The sequence below is a fragment of the Aegilops tauschii genome, chromosome 1 (assembly GCF_002575655.3).
Source record: "Aegilops tauschii subsp. strangulata cultivar AL8/78 chromosome 1, Aet v6.0, whole genome shotgun sequence".
NCBI lineage: Eukaryota > Viridiplantae > Streptophyta > Magnoliopsida > Poales > Poaceae > Aegilops > Aegilops tauschii.
Genome location: NC_053035.3, coordinates 501160702 through 501172535, shown reverse-complemented (window position 1 = coordinate 501172535; position 11834 = coordinate 501160702). Strand labels below are relative to the sequence as shown.

Sequence of the window (11834 nt, the reverse complement as noted above, 5' to 3'; positions counted from 1 at the left end):
AGGGAGGCTGTGCTTCGGAGGTGGACGAGACGACGAGGGCCGGCGGCGCAGACCAGAGGAGGGGAGACCCCGGCGGCGTAGATCGGTGGAGGGGAGAGACGAGGGAGAGGAGCCCGCACGAGAGAGGATAAGGCTGCGGGAGCGCGAGGAAAGAGACCGGTTCCGCATCGTCCGCCCAATTTTGAGGTCTCACCCGGTTCCGGATCTGGGTCTAATATTCGGTCCGTGGGAACCAGGTGGTGACCGTTCCACCTGCCTACTGAACGCGAGAACGAGGCCCGCGAACGAGTTGGACCCATGCCATTCCAGTGCATGACTGCAACCAAACACACCCTTAGCGAATTCACGTGCTGACCCTTGCGTGTCATGCTGTGGGTGGATGGATTCTGGCTAAGGGTGAGGAGCGCCCCTGATTAGGTGAGAACCCCCATCCACTCCCTTTGCTCCTGTGGCTGCCGCCTCCCCCATCCTCGCCCGTCGCCGAGCTCGCTCCCGCCGCTGCTTCCCCTAGTGCCGTCCCCGGCTCCTCCCCTGGACACGACGAGCGTGAGCGGCAGCGCGAGGAGCAAGGCTAGTGACTGGGCGCTTCCGTTCAAGGGGCATCCCCGGCGTCGATGACGTCATGCTCGCGTGCAACTGCATCGCATTTGATTAGAGGAGCAGGAACCGCCGGCCACCCCTCTGGCTACCAACCCTTCTCCCTCGCCCTCAGCCTCGACGCCGCCGTTGACGCCTCCTGGAGCAGGGAAGTCATCGGCGACGACGCCGACAAGGCCGCAGTAAGCACCCTCTCGACTTTACCCCTTTACCTTTGGCTTCTGTGCTGGCTATAGTCGCCGTCAGGAGTGCTCCTCCACTCCCCATATATTTCCCTCACTGAGCCCACACCATTGTTGCGGCACATCTGTCTTGCAGCTGCCAATCGACCGCGTGTGCCGCCTGCCATGACCAGTAAGATCTGGAAGAAAGAGGAGACAGAAAGAGAGAGTGAGTGAGAAGAGGATACAGTGGGGGAATAGGGATGTCGTTGTACTGATTGTGGATGACCTACAGGTCCATCTCTCCTCTCTCCCTCTATTTTCAAGCTCAATTCCCCCTTGTTCTGCATAGTGGACATGACATGAAAGTCACTTGACTGCAATCCAATGTCTTTTCACATGCGAATGCCACGATATTTAGATGCATGTAGCAGATCTTTTTATTTTCATTGAAATGATTACCTCTGATATTGAGCATAGTGCGTTAGTTCATGAATCAGCATTGCAAAATGCAACCATTTTGATGTACCGTAATCTCTGTTTTGTTCAGAGCGAGAAGGCTTTCTTGAAGCGGCCAAAGATCTTCCTTTGGTGAGGGATTTTTCATCTACCTCTATCACATTATTCAAAGTGAGGTGCATATATAGATAGCACTGATGTTTTTCTCAACCGATGGCTTTTTATTATGGATATGGTATAAATGCATGATTAGCAACTTATGTTGTTACTTTCCCTGTTTCCATATATCTATTGCAGTCCATATTGTGCTCCCAACCGTGAATGGCGGGCGGGAGTGCCAAGGGTGGCGGGAGACCTTGCATCTACCTAGGTTAGTACATGCTACAGTCTCCCTGTGTGTGTGCGCGCGCGCTGCTCGATCCGTAGATCAAATACTTTGTCCTGAGCTTGCAACATCAATAGTGTATTTTGCAGCTCATGCATGTCCTAGCCAGCAATTTCAAAACTGTTAAGAATCATGCATTTTGAGCTCATGTGGATTGAGCTGTTGCTGCATGTTTCAGGGATATGTACTAAAAATGAGGACATAATATGAGACACCATGCATGTATTTTAGTGAATTAAATATGGCAATTGTTGTGTGTTTAGTTTCCAAGGGGAAAGCAGAGGCATGTATTTTTGTTTTGAACGAGAAGCACAAAATATTTCTTATTTGAAGGACATGTGCTTTGGTCTTTTGAATATGTTCAATGACAAGATTAGTTAAACCTGTCTCTACCATGGAACCATATTATGACTTTACATGTAAGATAGTTCGAGTTGGATAAATGAAATAACAAGAGCTTTGGATTAATGCAGAACAACTGGTAAAAATATAAAAGTTGAGTTCTGCTACCTCTTGAGCACTGCGTTGGTTTTCCCTTGAAGAGGAAAGGGTGATGCAGCAAAGTAGCGTAAGTATTTCCCTCAATTTTTGAGAACCAAGGTATCAATCCAGTAGGAGGCCACGCTCAAGTCCCTCGCACCTACACAAACAAATAAAAACCTCGCAACCAACGCAATAAAGGGGTTGTCAATCCCTTCACGGTCACTTACGAAAGTGAGATCTGATAGATATGATAAGATAATATTTTGGTATTTTTATAATAAAGATGCAAAGTAAAATATAAGGCAATAAAAACAGCTAAGTGTTGGAAGATTAATATGATGGAAAATAGACCCGGGGGCCATAGGTTTCACTAGTGGCTTCTCTCAAGAGCATAAGTATTACGGTGGGTGAATAAATTACTGTTGAGCAATTGATAGAATTGAGCATAGTTATGAGAATATCTAGGTATGATCATGTATATAGGCATCACGTCCGTGACAAGTACACCGACTCCTGCCTGCATCTACTACTATTACTCCACACATCGACCGCTATACAGCATGCATCTAGAGTATTAAGTTCAAAAGAACAGAGTAATGCTTTAAGTAAGATGACATGTTGTAGAGGGATAAACTCATGCAATATGATATAAACCCCATCTTGTTATCCTCGATGGCAACAATACAATACGTGCCTTGCTGCCCCTGCTGTCACTGGGAAAGGACACCACAAGATTGAACCCAAAGATAAGCACTTCTCCCATTGCAAGAAAGATCAATCTAGTAGGCCGAACCAAACTGATAATTCGAAGAGACTTGCAAAGATAACCAATCATACATAAAAGAATTCAGAGAAGATTCAAATATTGTTCATAGATAAACTTGATCATAAACCCACAATTCATCGATCTCAACAAACACACCGCAAAAGAAGATTACATCGAATAGATCTCCACGAGAATCGTGGAGAACTTTGTATTGAGATCCAAAGAGAGAGAAGAAGCCATCTAGCTAATAACTATGGACCCGAAGGTCTGAGGTAAACTACTCACACATCATCGGAGAGGCTATGGTGTTGATGTAGAAGCCCTCCATGATCAATGCCCCCTCCGGGAGGACGCCGGAAAAGGCCCCAAGATGGGATCTCACGGGTACAGAAGGTTGCGGCGGTGGAATTAGGTTTTCGTGGATGCTTCTGTTGGTTTGGGGGTACGTAGGTATATATAGGAGGAAGAAGTACGTCGGTGGAGCAACGTGGGCTCCACAAGGATGGAGGGCGCGCCCGGGGGTAGGCGCGCCCCCCTGCCTCGTGCTCTCCTGGTTGATTTCTTGACGTAGACTCCAAGTCCTCTGGATCACGTTTGTTCCGAAAATCACGTTCCCGAAGGTTTCAATCCGTTTGGACTCCGTTTGATATTCTTTTTCTACGAACTCTGAAATTGGCAAAAAAAAACAGCAATTTGGGCTGGGCCTCCAGTTAATAGGTTAGTCCCAAAAATAATATAAAAGTGTATAACAAAGCCCATTAATCATCCAAAACAGAATATAATATAGCATGAAGCAATAAAAAATTATAGATACGTTGGAGACGTATCAAGCACGCTTTCAGTTTAGTTAGTGGCCTGTAGACTTTGATTTTCGCATAATACTTTTCTTAACAAATGGTTATAGTACATATCCTTCCATTCCATGAATTAGTCTCAATCTGTCTGGGCTAAGCTATGTGTGTGTTAGCTTCAGAACATGTGCCAACAGATTAATGTGAGCAAAGGATTACTCGAGTATGGATGATCAGTGGACATGCAACATATGGTACGTGTGATTTTACTGATAGTCACTCAGATTCTGCAGCCATTTTAGATTCATATGCCCATAGTGCCATTTCTTTGTCAATCGTGTAGTTAGAGTTAATATCACTGTTTATTTTATAGCATTTGGTTTTAGTTCTTTAAATCTTCAAATGATATATGTCAGTGTCGATAACCAGATAGCAGCTATGTATAGTAAAGTCTACTTTCTCCAATTCCTCCTATTGTATATGTTGACTCCTTATTGTAATTAATAAAGAAGGGGCAATAAACTGAAGCAAAAAGTCAATTCTGAATATGTATTTAAAATTTGTAATATTTTCCTCACTTTTCCCAGGTGTTGCCTGTGATAAATTGATGCATGTTTTAAATATGTATTTAAATTTTGTAATCTTTTCCTCACTTTTCCCAGATTGGTGATATATACTTTGGCGATATTACCTGTGGAAATAGGAATGATTTTCTTATTGTATGGACAGAACAATCAATTTTGCCGGTGAATCTTACCCGTGCTCTATGTTTCTCTTGTAAAATTAACACCATTGGCTACCTCAAAAAGAAAGGAAATGAACAGTTCTTTTATGAAGATAACACCATAGACTAAGCATGAGCTTTTATCTATTGCTTGATGCATGTTTTAAATTGATGCAATGGAGGACTGTTTGTTGTGTTCTACATTCTCTACCTTCTTTATGTATTTGTATATCTTTTCCCTATCGTGGATCCAAATTTACAAGGAATCCTTCGTGATGCTGAATTTATTCCAGCGATACAGAATGTGAGATCATTGATGGGCATGTCTGACAATTTCTTATGACGAAAACATATCTGGTGCTTTTCTTGATTGCTATGGTCTGGAATTGCCCTTGCATAGTTGGTTGCTTCTGGTATGTAAGCTAGAATAAAACTGAAATATATAATTTTAAGATCATGATTGAGTATTCACATGAAAATTGTCGAGTGAAATCGATCTTTACATTCATGGATTCTATGAATCTGTGTATAACTAGATTATTAAGTATGCATGTGCCTGCTCTTTTTAGTTTGAATCAATCATCCTTATCTTTTGGGATCCATTTATGCTTAGATTACTGAAATATTATTTCCTGTGCTTGCTAGATTATTAAGTTGCCACGCCAAGTGAGTTGTGCGTATACTGGGTTGTAGTTTAATTGGTTTAGTGTCTATTCTATGAACGATGTCAACTATGCCTTCTTAGATGGGTTGATCTATCATACTTTCAGTAAGGGTTTCAAATTTCCTACTTACACTGGTTCAGTCCGTGTGATGGCTAGAGAAAGGAATCCTCCATGAAACTGGTCGACGACTTTGAAGTATTTAGATTGAAGATTATGGAGATAATTTTGGTCGAGAACTAGAACTGAAATAAGCTAGAAGTATGCTACAACACTTGGAGTAGGATTCAACATATCATATGGAATAGTAGATGTTAATTATTCAAGGTGAATGGTCCACTAAAACTATTTCTTACATGATTCATTATTGGTCAGTTGCATGCTTTGTTAGTCGATTGGGTATTGGGGTCATTCAAGAAAATAAATGATAGGGAAAATATTAACCCTGTAGTAAGTTTAGTTGAGACAGCTTCTCTCTAATTATTTGCACACTTTTGAGATGCTTGTGGACCTTTATAGGATGAATTGGTTCAATTAATCCACCATTATCTTTACTAATAATAAATTTGTTTGCCGGGTGCAGTTTGAACAAGCTTGCAACTAGAGTGTAATAAAATAAATTACCTACACAAAAGAAGGGTTAAATAAGGATGAAGGTTCAGGTATTTGGGTTGCTGATACGCTGAAACTTCCGTTTTTATTACTTTATGAAGGTTCATGTATTTGGGTTCTAGCTCCAGATTGGATATGGTAGCTGCTTATTGATTTTCCTATTCATTTGGCAGGATTAAGGCATTGTCGTTACTTCCCTACCAATTTTAAGTTTCAATATTGGGCTACCTAGCAAATCAACACTTTTGTACTCAACAATTTTGAGTTTGACCGTTAAATCTGAAAATAGTTTAGAAATAGTTTTTTATGACTTGGACTATTGGTTTGTTTGCTTCGGCCTTCGTTTGTGCTCCAACAGCAAATAGGCACATGGGGCGTGCCACCGCGCCGTAAATTTGGGTGGCTGCTGAGGGCAGTTTCGGCATTTCGCTTACCCCTGCGTAACGTGCCTTCCTTCGATTCAGTGCTCTTTCCCCAATCGGTGAGACACTTAGGGATGTGGCCGCCAGCCCTACTCCTCCCCCTCGCATCTCTAATCTCTCGAGCGTCGCCGCTAGCCACCCAAGCCCCCTCCCCTCCCATCGGCCACCATCCCCGCCCCTCTTCTTCTTCTCCTCATCGGCTTCCTCTCGCCCCTCCCTGGCAGTCTTCTTTCTCTTGCATCTCCGGGAGGGGCGCAGGAGGAGTGGCGGGCCTCTTCTTGCCCCGCCGTAGTTCGTCAGGTGTTGTCCCTTTCGTTTCCGTATGCCTTTCCTGATTAAGATGTGCGTTGTCTCCTGATTCCATCGGTGCAGCAAGCAGCTAGAAAGGGGGGAGATCTTCCCTGGGAAGATGCATATGTCATTGCCATTCCATCAGGAGGAGAGCACCATCATCCAGCCGCCCAGGTTGCTCTCTCTCTCTGATGTCGACTTGGTTTCCTCATTTTTTATAGAGTGTAAGTGGCCTCTACACTTGAGTCCAAGAAGGCTGACAGGGGAGGATTTACTGTTGGCTGGGAGAGATCATCTGATATTTTCACACCACATCTTCACAAGATTGCAAGTGGCACACCGTTTTTTTGTTTAATCTTGCTACTTCTTGAGCATTCTGCCATGTTTGTTCTTTTAGAGAACTTATGATTATCATGTCACATCTATGCTCTTGCTGGAATGATATGTGGAGTTTGAATTAGTATACTTGCATAGTTCATTCAGTGTTAAAGTTATATCTACAGTCTCAAGATTCATTAAGGTTAACATTCTCAGTGTCTGTCGCATCACCTACTGGTAGTTGTTCCTATTGTTGGCGTACTCTCAGATATAGAAAGGATTTAAAGTTGTTCTCAACATCCACAAGGTCAATGACATTTTCGATGTATCCCTGGAGATGTTCCTCAAGGTTAGTCTCTCTGTGTTCTCACATTATAATTCAGGCATGCAATTTCTTATTTTTTCCATTTAGGATTTTATGGGTGGTAACCGTTGCACCTTAATTGTTCCGTGTAAAGATGATATACATGGGGAGGTGGACCTGGAGCAGACGCTGCCAAGGGAGCGGCTGATGGAGGCAGTCTGGGATCTGCAAGCTTTAAATCATGTGGCATCAACATTTGTTTGTTTATACAACCCATTATAGATTGATAGTTGCTACCTTTTAGTAAACTATGAAAATTTGGTCAGCTTTAATAGAAGCCACTTTGTTCAATAGTGTCATCGTACCACTGTGATATCTACTAAAAAATACTTTCTGTTATTTCTTATGATCGTTCAGTAAAGAAAGGAGAGTTTGAATTGATATAAGTTGGATGAGATTATGATCCAGGTCAAAGGTTCTGTTATTGACTATATATGATACATGTGTTTAGTTGGTCCATTAGTTGTCCTCCCGGTTGCCATTGAATATAATTTTGTTTTGTTTTTCTTTTGCTCATGCCTATTGCTCAAGCATGAGTGATATCTTTGTGATTCACTTCAGTTACATTGATTTTAATGCATGCCTTCCTTTTTATTGTTAGTAATGCAAGCTATACTTGAATTAAGTGAAAAATAATTCTCGAGCACTTTCTTCCATTGTGTACGTGGATTCTTTATTGTCATTGATTAACAAAGGGAAAATCAAATGCAATAGATGTTTAGAAAATAATTTTCAGAGTAGGATTTTTTTAGTACTGTATGCTTTGCTTATCAAATTGCAATTGTTTATGGTGCCTTTTTATAATACATGTTTCTGAAATCTGATCTCTTTGTGCTGAATTAGTTGTTGTGGTCACAAGTTAATCTTTTTGCATGTCTTCACTGAAGGAGGCTTGCGGGTTTATCTTAAGCATCTTATCTTCAACAATGGCCAACATTAACTATTCAGTTAGGCACCCAGTAGGGGTTTACCTATCGTTGTATCAAAGAGCTTACTATTTCCATTTGCTCAGCAAAGTTTTAAGATATTCCATCATAATTATCTAATTGTAATGCTTTTATGATGCAGGACTAATATCTTGTGATGTGGCTTCCTTGTATCCCATTTGCCCTGCTGCTCCTGAAAGAGATACCATTTTGTTGGTGTTTACTGGTTAATCCTTTTGCATATGTTTACGGATGGATACCATTTTGTTGGTGTTTACTGGTTAATCCTTTTTGGATGTGCGCGAGTTGGTGTTCATGTCCCTCAAGAAGATACATAAAACAAAGAGCACACACCTGGTCTTTGCATGGCTAGGTTGCACATATTGAACACCAACTCGCGCACATCCAAAAACACGCCAGCAACTAGCAAAGTCTTGCAACACCAAAATTGTGTGTAGGCGAGAAATAAATGAAAAGCTCCAAAGCGATTAGATCTACTGGAAAATAATTGAATCGGGCTTCCGCCAACAGTCCTGGAACGGATGGACTACATCGAAAAGAAAACACGCGGTTTCGATTTTGCGTGTAGAGTTTTAGTATTTTTTTTGGGTGTGTCTAGGGCACATCTAGATGTGCTCTAATTATTGCACATCTAAGTGAGTGACTCAAGCATAAAAAAGAAAAGAAACAGGAAAAAGAAAATATCCACACGAATCTCAACGTAAGATCAATGAGATACTCGTCTAAGATCAATGAGAGGCTCGTCATACATCACGTTACCAACGGCGGGTGCTTCGAGGACTTAGATGTGCAATACTTAAGGCACATCTAGATGTGTTTTAGCAAAACTGTTTTTGTTTTGTTTATCTTCCGATTTTACCTTTGGACAGAAAATACTACTCTTGTTCAGTAGTATTGATGGATCTAGTCCATTGAATGATCAAGAATGAACAGCTCATATTAATTAGACAGATGTACTAGAAACAATCTCATAACTTTTGCCTATTATTTCTATCCAGTATATACTAACTTCATCGCTCATATGTATAATCGATCTACTCCTCTTACAATACCAAAAGAACTCGATAACTAAAAGGAACAGAGACATTGGACAACGAAGTAGCTTGTGCCTATTAATTATATCCAGTAAGGAGCGACCAACATGATGGCTCCCCAACGGTCGTCTTGCTCCCACGCTCCCCTGCCGCGCCCGCCGGATCTCTCCGCGGCCGCCGCGTAACCCATCCCCAGCCCCACCCGTCGGGCCATCGTTCCGATGCCCGCTAGCCACATAGCGTCCCCGGTCGCCAGGTGCCGGCCCCTGTTTCGTCTGTTGATGCGCCGCTTCCGGGCCGTTCGCGCCCAGCTTCGGCGGATCTGGAACGCGAAAACGACGGTTGGATTGAGGTGCGCAATCACTGTCGCCAGCGCCGTTATGCGGATGCGCTCGCCGTCAGTCATCTGCTTGTTTCCAAGCCTAGGATTTCCCGGTGGTTGCGGGGTCGCTGTTTTAAATGCCTGGAGTCGGGGCACGTGAAGGATAAGTGCGCCGGCGAGATTCGATGCCATCTTTGCTGGACTCCAGGCCACATTGCTCGCAACTGCTCCCCATTCCGCGCCCAGCGTAGCGCTGCTCCGCCGCCTCAGGCGCCTGCTGCGACCGCTGCCCGCCGGCCCTCGCCTGAAAGCTCCGCCTCGCACGCTCCACCCCACCCTTGAGCATGCCGCACTACCCTCCTCTGGCTGGCCACCGCTTCCCCGACGAGTTGTACACCCACGGGGATCCAGATCTGCGGCCGGAAAGGGGGGGTGGCATCTTCTCCCGCACACCCGGCATGGAGGCGCTGGAAGCGGACTTCCGCAACAGGGCCCTGCTTGCTTCGGTGCAGGGGAGGAGGCCGGCGGTCTCGCCGGAGGCTCTGGTCCAGACGCTGGGCCGGATCTGTGGGGTTGAGCGCAGTCGTGTGCGGGTGGAGGTCACTCATCCGGCCGATTCCTTCCTGCCTTTTGCATCCACGGAGGACTGCGAAAGGGTCTTCCAGTGCAGAGGCCAGATCCGGTGCGCAGGAGTGCCTATTGCCTTTCAGCGCTGGCATCAGAGTGCGCAAGCTTCGAGCGGCAAGCTCGACTTCTTCTGCAAGATCGGCATCGAGGGCCTCCCGGCGAGCGCGTGGGAGGAAGGTGTGATTGGCCAGCTCATGAACAGCCTTAAAGGCCAGTTGGTCGAGATTCTTCCCCAAGAGGATAGGTGGCAGCTAAACGTCACTGCTTGGATGAGGAATCCTTCCGGCATCCCGAAGATCTACGACTTTGAGGTCCCGGAGCCGGTGGGGCTTCCAAACACGGTCGATCCAGACTGGCCGGCGGCACCCCTTCTCCAACGCCCCCAACGGAGAGGCTCACCTTGATTCACCACCTGACCATTCATGTGTTGGATGTGGTGGATAGGACGGTGCCATATTTGCAATTCAACCCCAATTTCGAGCCAGAGGAGGACGAAGATCTTACAAGGAGGCACGATTACTCGCGTGACTGCATAAGGGGCAGGATTGATGGCACGGGCAGGGGAGATACTCCTCGTTCTGGTGGTCATCCCTTTGGCGGCCCTGGTGGTCTAGGCATTGCGGGTGATTGGGGCGGGCGTCGTGTGAACGGCTTGCTCGCTACGGCAGGGGGCATTCCACATCCCTCTCTGCTGGCGGGTGGCTCGGAGCCGGGTCGCCGGGTTGAGTCGTCTCCGCCAGTGTCCATCGACCGGTCGCCAAGGCTTTCACCGTCCGGGGAGCGTCGGACGCCTCCGGCCTCTTCAGGGACGGCCGTGGGCTGTGCTGCCGGCTCTGCGGCCACTACGGCTGCGGGCTCTGCGGCGCTTGTGGACACGCCGGGGTCCCTTGCTTCGGCTGCCGCTACGTTGGTGGGCTCGGCGGCCGGCGCGCCACCCCGCTGGTGGGTCGTGGGCTGTTCTGGCATGTCCTGCTGTCTCGCTCCCAGAGCCTGCCGCGCTCTCCTCGATCGGTATGCTCTACGGTAGTCGGCTCTGCAGCATGGGGTTGCACCCCGGATCTTGCATCGGCGTTGAAACTATGCATCTCGCCACCTCGCCTCCTTTCGTTCAGCCTGGAGAAAACCGCGGAGGACATGATCGGGAGGGCGTCAGTCGGGCTGCAAGGCGCGCTGGCCAGCTCGGACGAGGAGGAAGGTGGTGGCGTGCGGGGATGGGATTTGGATGCCGACATGCTGTCCATGGGCGATGGCTTGCCGCGCATTCAGACCACCAACAGGCCTGTCAGCCCTTTAGGCAGCAACTCCAGCACGGTGTGTACTCCGTTCGCCGTTCCGCTGGAGCCTCATCAGTTGCTGCCTCCAGCTGCGACTGTGCCGCCGCCGGAACCAGCCTTGGATGTGATGGTCGGACCCAAATCGGCTACTGACACTCTGCTGGAAGGGCTTCTCGCCTCCCCAGCTCCATCCATTTTGGGCCCAAGACCGGCGGCCTCGGCTCCGGAGAGGCGCAAAAAAGCTCTGCCCTCCAACTTCACCCCCCGGAGGAGCGCCAGGATCAATAAACTCAACGGTGGCAAGCGTATTGGTCCGGTGCAGCGGGCTCAGACGGTGCTGCTTCGCCGCATGGGTATTATTCAAGCTGAAGAACACCTGTCGCAAGAGGCCCTGGACGCGTATCTGAAGCTCTTTGACAAGCAACTGGCACCGCACCACATCAAGGCTGTAACTGCTCTCTTCGATCCCGATGGGGCAGAGTTTGACGAGCCTGCGCACGAGGGGTTCGCTGCCTTCTCGTTGCCGGAGTGTGTGGAACCGTGTGGGGCTTAATACCCAGCAGTGGCTGCTCGCGGGATCTCTCACACCTTGATC

The 11834-nt window shown here is 46.7% G+C and overlaps 1 long non-coding RNA gene across 2 annotated transcripts; it reads left to right on the top strand.

Annotated features, from left to right (window-relative positions):
• Window positions 1-6120: 6120 nt before the first annotated feature.
• LOC120966523 (uncharacterized) lies at window positions 6121-8663 on the top strand. 2 transcript variants are annotated; one of them, XR_012188484.1, is made up of 3 exons: window positions 6121-7020; window positions 7130-7218; window positions 8104-8663. It is a non-coding gene; the product is annotated as an uncharacterized lncRNA (long non-coding RNA). The 2 variants fall into 2 exon arrangements; XR_005760334.3 differs by having other exon boundaries at window positions 7130-8663.
• The last annotated feature ends 3171 nt before the right edge of the window (window positions 8664-11834 follow it).